The sequence below is a fragment of the Quercus suber genome, unplaced genomic scaffold, assembly GCF_002906115.3.
Source record: "Quercus suber isolate HL8 unplaced genomic scaffold, Cork oak 2.0 scaffold_262, whole genome shotgun sequence".
In the NCBI taxonomy this organism is placed as follows: Eukaryota; Viridiplantae; Streptophyta; class Magnoliopsida; order Fagales; family Fagaceae; genus Quercus; species Quercus suber.
In genome coordinates, this window is record NW_027069718.1 from 506,272 (window position 1) to 519,764 (window position 13,493).

A 13,493-nucleotide genomic window follows, 5' to 3' on the forward strand; every position below is an offset into this window, starting at 1 on the left:
TCCAAGTAAAGGTTGAGCTTGATAACCATATTTTGGGTATGCACACTTGTGTTTGCATTTCTCTTCCCTTTCTCTTATGCTTTACATTTGTTGTTTGTTGTTCATGTTTATGCATTAGAGTAGTATCGGTTCATTGCGCACATTTACTCTTGTTTCACATTTTGATTAAGCAAGAGTAAAAGCAATCTAGCCATAATTTAAAATTTGGGGTCTAAACAAGCTCGTGTGTTTTTAGCACAAATCCGAGCTTTTAGGTGGTATCAAAGTGGGTACACTTGTTTTGGTTTCATTACCTAAGTGTGTCCTTGACCCCTTGTGTTTATTGCCATGTATAGTGATTTGAATGCTTCTATCGATGTTTTGGATGTTGTTGATTATAATGTGCTATGTGTTTGTGAAAATGCCTCTATGAGTGTTTATCCTCATGCTTGTGATGACATGTTACGTGAATTTATGGGTGTTGTTAAAATTCTAAATGTCAAACTCTTGAAGAAAAAAGAATTTTCATGAGAATTTGAGCAAGCTAATTTGTGAATATGATGATTTAATTGCTCAGCTCAATGAATCTAACAAATTGGTTGAAAAGTATAAGAAACTTGCTGAACATTCTTTTGAAAAACTAAAGGAGTTTGAATGTTTGAATATAGACTTGGATGCTAAATTTGTTTTGTCTAAGAAACTTGTTGATGATCTTAAATGTGATAATGAATCTCTTAAGATTCATGCCAAGTGTTTGATTGCTGAACTTATTGCTAAAAAGGAAGAAAATATTTGTTGCAATCATATTGTGAGACCTAATTTTATGCCTAGTGTGAGTTCTACCTCTAAAGACAAATCAAAAAGTGGAGAGAAAAGCTCTTAAACCTAAGCTTTCGTTTAGGTCTCATCCTAGGGATTTGAGTGGATCTAACTTTGTTCCTACTTGCCACCATTGTGGTGTGATTGGTCACATAAGACCACAATGTTCCATGTTGAAGAGAGAACAAAACCATGTTACTAAATCCCTCCCTAAAAAGCCTAGTGGACCTAAACCCATTCTTTGTCACCATTGTGGTGCCTTTGGGCATTTTAGACCTCATTACTCTAAGTTTCAAGCTCTTAAAAGAATCAAAAGAAAAGATAAACTTGAGCTAAATCGAATTTGATCGAAAGTGGTAAGTTGTTGAAGCATGTAGTTAACGCTCTTATCTCCTTGACTATGTGCATCTCCAGTTCTCATTCTTCCAACCCTCGTCTCACTTCTCATGAGACACTCATTCCAAACAATCGCTCCGTTGGATAAGGGTTCCTATGGTTGAGCTTATGCTCTTTTGGTCCTTAATCTAATTCTTTTGATCTTTGTAGATCCCTTCATGCATTAGATGCTTCATTATCTCGCATTTGTGCATCATGCATCTCTTTATATGCATTGTCCACCCTACTTATAATATTAAAAAAAAAAAAAAAACTTATCCATTCTAAGGAGTTATACAATTTTATTTAGCTATGAAGTTTAGTCTTTATTTTGAATGTGAAAAGAAAACTTAAAACACTTGTTATACGCTTATGTATGGGGTACGGGCCCAGGCCCATCAAACTTTTGACCCCGGCCCCATGGCACATGCACGATCTCACAATATTGGACCTTTGACCTTGATTCGTAGACACATTCGGGCCTAATTAGGGCCCACATACCAGAATAGGCCTCCCTATAAGCGTGTCAAAGATAAGCACATGCCGACCAAGTTACACCTAAATCAGGAAGTACACATGCCAAGAACATCGTGCGATCTCGGCTGCTCGGTATTGCCTTCAGGAACATTGCTGCCAAACAGTCTTTTAAAGGTGGGAACCAGTTCCAATGTCATTACCACCATTCCCAACGGAGCTTCCACTTCGAGACGACGAAATTGGACCCCATCCGCACTAGTAAGGTCTGGGAGTAATCATAACCCCTCCACTTATCTTATGATATAAATAGGAGAATAGAGTGAGAAGTGGGGGGTTGGCAATTCTGAAGAAAAAGAGAGTGAAGGACAATATTATCAGGTGGAAGGAGGGCAACTCAGAGAGAATGAAGAGTGGAGTTTGTGAGGGCTAGAGCGTGCATTTGGGTCTCCTATAGTAGGAACTACCCATTGTAGGAAACCCGAAACCCACCACACAAATAAATTGTGAGCCCAAGTATAGGTCGAGCCTGTTAACCATATTCTTGATGCACATAGCTTATATTATAGCCATTTCTCTCAAAAAAATACATACTATAGCCATTGAACAAATTCAAAGAAAAATATTGAACTAGGAATCTACAATTTTTAATTTACATTAGGTTAATTCAAATATTGCTCTATTATTACTCAATTGAAGAAAAATAAAGATTTTTCGTAGCATAAATGTAAGTTATGTGACATGTACATGATTATTCTTTCTGTTTTTCTTTTTTTAAATAACTATTTCCCTTTTTGAATTGTTTGGTCTTTCAAAGGTAAAATTATTTTTATATTAGCTCTTTTTTGAAAAATTTAATTTATTTATTTACTTGCTCAAAGATAAGAAAAATATAATTGTACCTTAAAATGAAGGGTTTCAAAAGGGGTGAATAAAAAAAATATTTCAATAAAGCGAAACAGAAGTAGATGGAGTAAAAGGTCCAGCAATGACTCGCCAAATGGATTTGCGTGAACTGACACGGAAGACCAAACAAAAGTAGATGGAGTAAAAGGTCCAGCAATGCTCCAGCTGTGCTTATAATATTGCTAGTTAATTTGGTAACCAAGTAGCAACTACTTACTATAAAACTAGTCTCACGTGAGCACTGACATTGGTGTTTGAAAAATAAACCAAGGAATACTGCACATCTTTAGTATGATGGTGATTCTATAAGTATAATTGTTTATGAGGTGTGGGGGGGGGAGTAAGAGTCGAGGTTCGAGTTTTCAGGAGGGAGATTCACACACATATACACTTAGATTATGTTTGAGTAAATTTTCTATCTTTTATTAAAAAAAAAAAAAATACAATACAACTAGTTCTTTAACAAAATAAGAAAAAGAGAATAGTAGCATATATAAAGTGGCAATTTCAAGTTTTCAACTAGTTGAGATAATAGTGTATTAATTTTATAGTTATACAGTCCCCCCCCACCCCCCCCCCCCCCCCCCCCAAAAAAAATAACAAATAAGTTTAGAGTCGTAAATTTTTTCATAAAATATGTCACAACTATCCAAGTGGCAAGTTATGAATGGTAAATGATAAAAAGGGTCATGTTAACAGACACTCTTAAGGGGCAATTGTTAATAAATCATAATAGAAAAGTTTTGACACAACTTTCATAAGAAATATAAAAAGCTCTCAACAATATTTATTGTTTTATCATTCTCCCAATAAAATTTTTCTAAAAATAACTTCTAAACCAATGCTCTAAAGGCATTGGTTAACATTTCCCATGTTAAAATGATGGGCCTAAATTAAAACTAATAATAATCTACCAACTCAACTACTGTGAAAATTGTTATTTGTAGCATTACTCATAGCTTAGTGTAAACTCTTCCACTAGGCCACACAACCCCAAGTAGAAGTCCCTAGATAGTCAGTAAAATCTTTTAAAGAATCCAAATATATTAGTAAATAATTTTTTTTTAAATCCAATAGAAAATATTTTGGGCTATGAATTATCTTGTAGGAGTACTGCTATTAACTAAGCCCTAAATTTTAGTCAATAGATAAAAATCCCTGTCTTAGTCAGTTGTGCCTTCTATCTGACTCTCTTTTTTAGACTGTTCAAATGCTTCTATATGTGTATAAATTTTAGAATAAAATCTCTAGTCTACACTCTACACACTAAAAAGAGAGATAAGAGCAAGCCTCTCTCTCTCTCTCTCTCTCTCCAAAATAAAAATTGATTACCTAAAATATTATCTCCTTACATCTCTCTTGACAATCCCTTTCACAAGTAAAGCAAAGTTTTTACTTTTACAAGTTTTTATTTTTTAATCTCCCGTCTTTTGACTTTAAGGGTTCATTTAGTTGGGGGGAGAGAAATTTGGAATGATAAAGATTGGGGATGGGATGAAAAAAAATGGAGAAATAGAAGAGATTTTAGTTTTATTTCATTTGTGTTTAGTTGGAAGGTAGAAAAGTGGAGAGATAGAAAATATAATTTGTATAAATTTAGTCCCATGGCCTATTACATAACTTTTTTTTTTTATATATAAATAGTTTATTAGGGAAAAATAAAAGTTTTTTTTTTGGAATAAAATAAGCAAGTCAAACGTTCAACAAAGTACCCATAAAAAGAAGAAGAAGAAGAAGAAGAAGAAAAAAAAAAAGAAGAGTTAGCATTGATTTTAGTTTGGGGGAGGAGAAGGGGTAGATGAGTAATTTCCATCCAACATTTTTTCCCTCCCATTTTCTCTCCAATTTGGGGCATTGAATAGTGGCAGGCTTGAGGATAAAAAAGCTAGAGCTCAGGGCCCACCATTTTCTCTCTACAAAATCACTCCAACCAAATACCTCTCCCACCAATTTGTTTAGTTGGAGGGGTGGAAAAGTGAGAATATAGAAAATGGGAAAGGAATAAAAAAGTGAGAAGATAAAATAAATTTTGTTTTCTCTCATATATGTTTGGTTAGGAGGATGGAAAAGTAAAAAGAGGAAAAACTCATTTGTGTGATTGAGAAGAAAAATGAGATGATGAAAAATAAATTTGGTATATAGTTACAATTATGTCTTTATTACATAATATAAAAAAATAATTTCTTTTAATCATTACATTAAAAAAATTACTTATTATCAATTAAAATTAATAGAATAACATTATAATTAAAATTAACATATTATTCAATCCACCATTTTATTAAAAAAGAAAACCGTTGATTTTAAAAATAAATCCACAGTTGATTAAAAAAAATATAACCAAAACTCTCTATTTGTTAAAAAGACAAACACGTTGACAAAAACAAAAACAAAAAAAAAAAAAAAAAAAAAAAAAAAAGAGAGAAGAGTTTGTTAAAAAAAAAAAAAAGACATGTTGACACTAGGTAAAAAAAAAAAGAAAAAGTCACACGAAGGGAGGGACTTTAGGGAGTGTAGTTTTGGTATTTTCTCATCTACCTCTTTTTTTCCCATTTTCTCTCCTATAATCTTCTTAAATTGGGGAGATAGAATTTTAGTGAGATTGGAAAAAATTTACTAGGCCCCATCAAAATCCCATTCCCTTTCTCCTTCTACCAAACAACCATCTTTTTCATTTTTTTTCTCATATTTTCCACTCCTCCTTCCATATCCCTCATTTTCTCTCTTATTGTCTCTCCCTCAATTTTCATCCTCCTTATTTTCACTCTGTCCAAACACGTACACCCTAATTCTTACTTATAGAGTGGTTAGTGTTTATTGTTTGATATTTGTAAAGTTAAAACTTGGAATGAGGAAAGACAGAAAGGCTTTACCTCCCTCTGGCTTTGCTCAACAAGGTTGTCAAGATCGTAGATTGTAAGATTGGACAGTAGATTGTAAGATTGGATTGTAGATTGTAAGATCCTACTTATTTTCAGATTTAAAGCAAAAAGAAAAAAAAATACTAATAATGACTTTCAATGTTGAATAATCACATAATTTATGAATTCATTTATAAAAAAACAAAGATTTGCATCATATACTAATGAAACAAAATATAATTAAATTTTGATTTAATGTATCTAAAAAGTACAATAAATGTTTAATTAGTAATCAAGTACCAAAATATTTATCAACAAATATGTAAAATATTTTCCAAGTTCTAATTTTTAAGTTTAAAATCCAAAATAAGTTAGCAAATGAAGACTAGCTAACTACAATATGAAATCTAAAAGTAAGATGAATTTTAAAATGAAGTAAACATTTAATTATTCTCATTCTAAAGTTCTTATAACCATAGCATGGTTCTCTAGTTTTTTTTTTTTTTTATTTATTTATTTTTAATTCTCTAGATATTTAGTTTAATCTACTATCAAAGTCCTATGTTCTCTGATTTTAGTTCAAATAAGTGACTTTTAGATATATCTATATTTGAATTAAAATTAGTTTAGGCACCTACACATTTAGTTTCATTTTAATTTAGCCACAAATTTCCCATTGTCATACGCTTTAAAAATTTAAATTAATAAATGAATAATGCTGGAAAAGAGACTTGAGAAAGAACTGTGGAATTGTGGGGGGAAAAAAAATTGGAAAAGAGACTTAAGAAAAATAAAAAGAAAAAGAGACTAAAAAAAAAAAAAGAAAGATTAGTAAAAAAAAATTAGGGAAACAGAACTACACAAACTAATAAATTGATAACTTCAACAATGTCAATGGAAACAAACCTTTCTAAAATTGGAGATGGTGTTGAAGTGGGCAAAAAGTTGAGGCAATTGAAAAAGAGACGTGGAAGAGATACTTTTCAATAGAGATGATGTGTGCTAATTTTTATGAAAAATACATGATATATATATATATAGTTTTTTGAGAATTTGTAAGAGATTTATCTAAATAGAGATAACGTGTACTAATTTTTAAGAAAAAGAAGTGTCAAATGTAGTTATTAATAGATTTAAAATTTGTTCTAACCATTAATAAATTCTTTTTAAAAATATTTTTAAATTAGCTAACCAATGGTGCTAAAAACTTGCGGCCTTTTCTTTTTATTTATTTATTTATTTATTTGATAGAACCTTACGGTCATTTGTTTTGGAAATTAGAAAAAAGAAAAACGTAAATTTCCAATAAAAGGGGGGGAAAAAAAAAGAGAGGCTAAAATTTAGGATTTTGAAAATTGATAGTTTTATGTAGAAGTTAAAGATATATTACTAGTTGTCTTCAAGTTTTGTCTTTTTTTACATCTAAAGTTTAGGGGGTATATTTGAACCACTAAAACGATAATCCCAAATAAGAAAAACCCCTCAAATAAAGACAAAATTTAGCTATAAAATTAGTTGTAATCTAAGACTACAACCTTACTTAATATCTTTTTATTGGAGGTAAATTTTGACAATTCCACCATTGGATTACATCTTCTTCTTATATTCTCTATACTTGTAAAATCTTTAGAAAATTAAAAATCAATAGCTATATCATCAATAAATTGTTTAAATTATAAGTTTTTGTAGTTTAAAATTATGTACAAAATATAGGGTTGTAATCATGTAGCAAATAATATCCAATTGACATAAAATTTGACATATGTATTAAATGCATAAAGAGCATATAATTCAACGGTAAGATTTTCAAAATATGTAGTAATTTTTATTTTATTGAGCCAGGTTGTAGTCTTAGGTTACAATGAATTTTGTAGCTAAACTTTGTCCATCAAATAATAATATAGATATAGATATATGGGTTAGGTTAAAGTTATACTTAATGTAATTTTAAATAATATTACATTACTTGATATTTTTTAATTGGATGCGAATTTTGACAAATCCACCATTTGATTAAATTATCTGCATATATTCTCCTTGCAAAATTTCAAGATGATCAAAGATCAATAATTATATCATCGATTAATTTTTTTAGTTCAAGTGTTTGTAGTTTAAAATAATACATAAATGATGAGTTTATAGATCAATGGTAAACTGTTAATTGACATGAAAATTGACATGCATTTTAAGAATATATAAAATATGTATTTCTACAGTGTGATTTTCAAAATATGAATTTAATAACAATTTATTGGGTGGAGTAGCACTTTTAGAGTTATACTTAGTTTAACTTCAACCAGCCCATTAAATAATATAATTATAATCAATGGCGGCTCCAAGATTTTTATTTAGAGGGGTCAATAATGGTAGAGCCATGAATTTATTGGCAGGGGAGGCTTGAGTAAAAAATAAAATGATTATTTTTTTTTTGGTATATATAACTTTCACGTTATATACAACACAACTATATTGTACAATAATCTTAAAAAATATTAACATTTGAAATATCGTTAAGATAACAATTATTGGATGCATAAATGAATAGAATTAAATAACTAATTATACAGTTTTATCAAATTAATAATTACTTATTATATAATTTATATTTATAAGTTATATCAATTGAATAAAAAATATTAAATAAATAAGAATAGTAACACACTTGGGAGTAGGGCTAGGGCCTGGGCATAAGTGTGAAACTAAAAAATTAATACTCCAGTAATAAAATTTTGCTTTCGAAGTGTATGGTTTTTTTAAATATGCACGCTCTCACTCTCTTGGAATTGGAGTAAGCGGTAAAAGATTTCTTGGACTTGAAAATGTGTAGAGCACTTATCAAAATACTTGATCGGATATATAGAGAAAAACTAAGAAAACATAAATACAAATCAAACATAGAGAAAAACTAAGGATCATGTTCAAACTTATTTCAATTGGGTTTAACAAAAATTTAAAGTTAGGGTGTTTAGATTTTTATTATTGGGGTAAAAAAAAATTATATATAATTTTTTTTTAAGGACTAGGTCAGGGGGTTCATTTGAACCCCCTAGGTTGGTCTTGGAGCCGCCCCTGATTATAATTATGATAGATAATCAACTTTTATGATATATTAAAATGGTGGATAGTAGTTAACATATATTTATGATATATTAATTATGATTTTCAAAGTATGAATTTAATAACAAGTTTTTTTATTTTTATTTATTATTATTATTTTTTAAAGAGTTTCAACCTATGGCGTCCGCTTCTGATGATAGCTCTTTATCATTAGACCAAGACACCAATCAGTTTTTGGTGTAGGCGAGGATTGAACATCAGATCTCTTATACAACCATCAGAGACTTTACCAGTTGAGCTAACTGGAACCCACAATAACAAGTTATTTAATAACAAATTATTGAGTGATGTAACATTATTTAGAGTTATATTATGAGTAACTTGAACCAACCCATTATATAATATATTGTAATTATATTTATGATAGATAATCAACTTTTGTGATATATTAATTATGATGTACAATCAATATTTATGATCTTGCTCCCTAAAAAAATAAAGATGATAAGAATGGAAATGAGAAATACTATGTCTACAATATTTTTACAATAAATTATAAGTTGTAGGTTGATACAGAGCGTTAGTGGTAGGCAAAAAAGTAACTTCAGTGGTGAATTTAAATTAAAACCAGTAATAACTTACTATTTAAAATTTGTTACGAAATTGTTGTAAAGTTTTTCTCATATTATGTTACAACTTGAGCACATCCCATACTTCAAATTAGGTAATTGACCAGACCATTATTGTCTTTTCCAACACAGTTAATTGTCTATGGTAAAGACTTTAATAGTTGAATAAGAGATTTAAAGTTCAATTCCTGCCTATACCGAAAACCAATTTGTTCATTGATCTGATGATTATGAGTACAATCATCAAAAGAGGACGCACAGGATGAAACTCTATAAAAAAAAAAAAGAAAAAATTATCTAAGGATTAGGTCACTTAAACTGTTCAATATAAATAGACATACAACTATACAAGTATCTACCATTCTAACAATTAATTCAAATAAGCGTATTTTGAGAGAGATAGAGAGAGAGGTGAACATGAAGAAGTTTGCTGTGTTTGTCATGGTTTCTTTTGTTCTTGTATCAAGTCTACTTACTCTTTCTCAAGGTAAAGCTATTTTGATAACTTTGTGAAATTTTGGCTGTGTTATGTCACCTCAATTTAAGAGAAAGTCACGAAAATTTTGATTGCTCAAATGATATCCACCTCTATTTGCAAAATAATGTGTATTTTATCTCTTGTATTTGATTCTATAGGTCAGCAATCTGTTTGCTCTCAACAGATGGTTTTAGAGGGCACATGTGACGAAATCAATTGCGGAGCAAGCTTTCCATCGAGTGCACAACCCAGGAACTGCTCTTGCCAACCAGCTTCTGCTGATCTGCAAAGCTTATGTACATGCGACGTCTTCACTTGCGGAGAAGATAAACCCATTGAACCAACCCCTTTGCCTTTGGGGGGTTAATTAGTCCTGTGAGATATTGTCCACCTAATTGAATGGTATCATGTTTAGTTCATATTCAAGAACTTCATAATAATTTGTAGTAACCAATGTAATAGCAATGACAGTGGATCCTTTCACGAAAAATTAACGGTGGACTCTTTCTTCCTCTAATGCAACATCATTCCTACAGAATATATGTTGCTTTTCATGATAATAGTAATAAGTAATAGCAACTATAAACAAGAGACTAAATGACTAAACATCTTCTTAATTTACTTGAAATGATAATACATTACAATAGAACTTATTTTTATATTGAAAGCTATATACAAACCAAGATTTAAATGAGTAAATAAATGAGCACAACGTCATCATTTTGTTTCAAAATTTTTTTAAGTTTTAAGCCGGATCGTATCGAGGACATATCCCAACTTATCGGCATTTTCTTTTTCCAAAAAAAAATGATTGGGCCACACAAGAAGACGTTTCTTGATGGTATCTGTATCAGATATGTGTTAGATAATATTACTTCTTCAAAAATGGAGTATTTGTGTTTCCTAAATTTTTTCATAATTCGATATTTGGAAGAGGGGGGATTTGAATCTTGGTCATCTTTATTGGAAATACTAGAAAATTTTAATTGAGATATGCTTGGGGCCATTTTTTGGTTGCCCAGTCACATGTGATTTGTTGGAGGGATGACCTTACTAGGCCCGGGTTCTTTTTAGGGAGTTGCGCTCGGAACTCAATATTGGGCCACGTGGTTTAACGGCTACCGGTGTATTATTAAGCCTAACAATCATTAAAGCCAAAATCTAAAAATCACAATAATTATTGAGTAAATATGTAATATGTGTTTGATATGGTAGTTTTGATTAGCTGTAATAACAGTTGAAATAAAGTAGTATTTATTTAGAGGTAAAGTAATCGTGTACTCAAAAATGTAAATTTAAAGATAAAGAAGCAAAGTCACTTATCTTTGTATGGTTTGTAACCCCAACTGTACAACTTTTGTGAGTTGATAATATCCTAGCAAAGTGCCAGTGGTAGAGAGGCACTTTGCCAGCGGTTGAATGAGTTTAAGCCCTTTGTATGGTTTATAGCTCCAGTTGTGTAGCATTAGTAAGCTGACAGGATTCCAGCAGGATGCCAGCGGTAGAGGCTAGTTAAGCTTGCCCCTCTTGTCATGCATTTAAATGAGTTTAAGCCTTGGTTAGTAGTTGTAATAGTAATTGGAATAAAGTAATATGTATTTAAATGTGAAATAATCATGTAATGATATAAATTTAAAGGTAAGGAAACAGAGTTACTTATCTTTGATGGTTTGCAGTCTAGCTATGTAGCATTAGTGAGCTGATAAGATTCCAGCAGAATGCCAGCAGTAGCTTGCCATGATGATTTCAAGATTGAAGGGAAAAAATGGGTCTAACTGGAGGGAGAGAGAGTATGCCTAGCTGTGTGTAGGGGCTGGTTAAGTGTTCTCCTCTTATCATGCACTTAAATGAGTTTTCCCTATTGATAATGTTCTTTTAGTTGTTGTGAAGTTATGAATAGTGTTGCCTTCCATGAGAAGGGTTTTTGTATGGAGTATATGTGCCTTCTAAGAGAAGGGCTTTATGTAAGAAGTAATTGTGCCTTCTAAGAGAAGGGTTTTTGATATGAGATCTTGGTGCCTTCTAGGAGAAGGGCTTTATGTAAGAAGTAGTGGTGCCTTTTAAGAGAAGGGATTTGATATGAGATCTTGGTGCCTTCTAGGAGAAGAGCTTTAGTATGAGTGTTTGGCATCTCTTAAGAAGTATGGAGATGGTAAAATATATAAATGTGTTGTGAGATGTAGTATTTGTAAAATGTGTGATATATGGAAGTATGAGAGGTATGATATTTAAAGATAGTAAAAATATGAGATCATAATTGCTGGAGAAGTTATAGAGATGGCTTTCCAAGATGAAAGATTTTTGTAAGAGAAGAGCATGGAGATGTGTTTAGGTATTTGGAGATATGAGCAGTGACATAGGCATATTTTCTGAGTATGGAGAATGAGAGAATGAGTATAAGAGAAGTAATAGTGCTGTAGTGTGTTTAGCAAAACTGCTGAGATTTTCTGTTGGGATTGTATGAAGCTTATGCAGGGCATTTGTGAGCTAAGGGTTTAAGAGTTTAGTTTCTCATTTTGAAACTAAAAACCCAGAAACTCAATACTTCATTGAGAGCTTCCCCAGGTAATTAGAGGGAGAGAGAAGTTTATGAGTGAGTTCCCCTCCATTGGTGTCCCCTCCCCTTAGGTGTTGATGAGGGTTCCCCTTAGAGCTGAATTTTAAGGGGGTATTTTAGCAAATAACCTCAGCCAAAATCTGTCCCAAACAGCAGTGAATCTTCAGAGAATCCATCTTAAGATTTGGCCAAAAATGGTATGTTCAGCTTTAAGGTATTCTTGCTATTTCGGGTAAGAGTTGCTGGGGAAAAAGTACCAGAAAAGGAAAGTATTTTGGCAAGAGAAAGGTAGTTTCTTTAGTTGAGTTTGGTTTTAGCCAAAAGTGGAAAAAATCAGTAATGCTCAGGTTGCTGGTTCAACTGTCACAGCTGTTCTGAAAAGGCTATCCCAGCTGTTAGGAAAAGCTGTGACGGCTATCATGAAAAAGCTATTTGATTTGGGCAGAACCAATAAGGTCAGATGGGTCATTTTAGACTGCTGGAGAGGTCATTTCAAGGATTTGGCTGAAAAAATAGTAAGATCTCTTTGGAGGGTATCTTGTTATTTTGGGTATAACAGCTAGCTGATAGGATTTCAGCATTAAATGGTTGATGATGTCACTCCTAGCGAGGTGTCAAGTTTTGAATACACTGCTGGGATTTAGCTGGAAATGCTTCTTTCTTTGGGTGTTTGTGTTTTTGATGCAAGGTTCCATTACAACACATTTCTAGCAAGTAATAGAAGGATTGGTTGAAAGATAATGAAGTTTTAGAGATTTAGTAAAGGTCTCATTGTGTTGTGACATAATTTTGGTGAGCAAGAAGAGTATTTAATGCTCTGCTTTGGCAGCTGGCAGAGAAATATATAGTCAGATTGTGGCAGATAGTAGTTGGGTATTCAGAGATATCATGAATATTTTGTATAGAGAGAGATAAAAGATAGTCAATCAGATTTGACCATGTGTTTGAGTTGGATTTTAGTTGAAAGAAGTAATAAGATTTATGTAGAATGATATAATGAAGTTTCTAAATATGTATAGCAATAGTTGGGGATTAAATGAACAGTAATCTTCCCAGCAGTTAGATAGCTAGAGATATTGAGTATTTATCACATGATGAATATCAAATTTTTAGGAAAAGAGCAATGGGGAATTTTATCATCTAAAGTGCTATGTGATAAAAGATGCTTACCATATGTTACCCACTACACATGGACTCGTCAGAGTTTAGGGAGGTGAAGAAGACATGCCAAGCAACATGTTTCTTTTATCAACTTTAAATCGCTGGAGCTTTACTGAACATACCTCTCGGCCCCCCAAACCATGACTCCCAAAGTTTCCCCAAAGAGACTTATATGCTTGGATCATAAACCGAAGGTG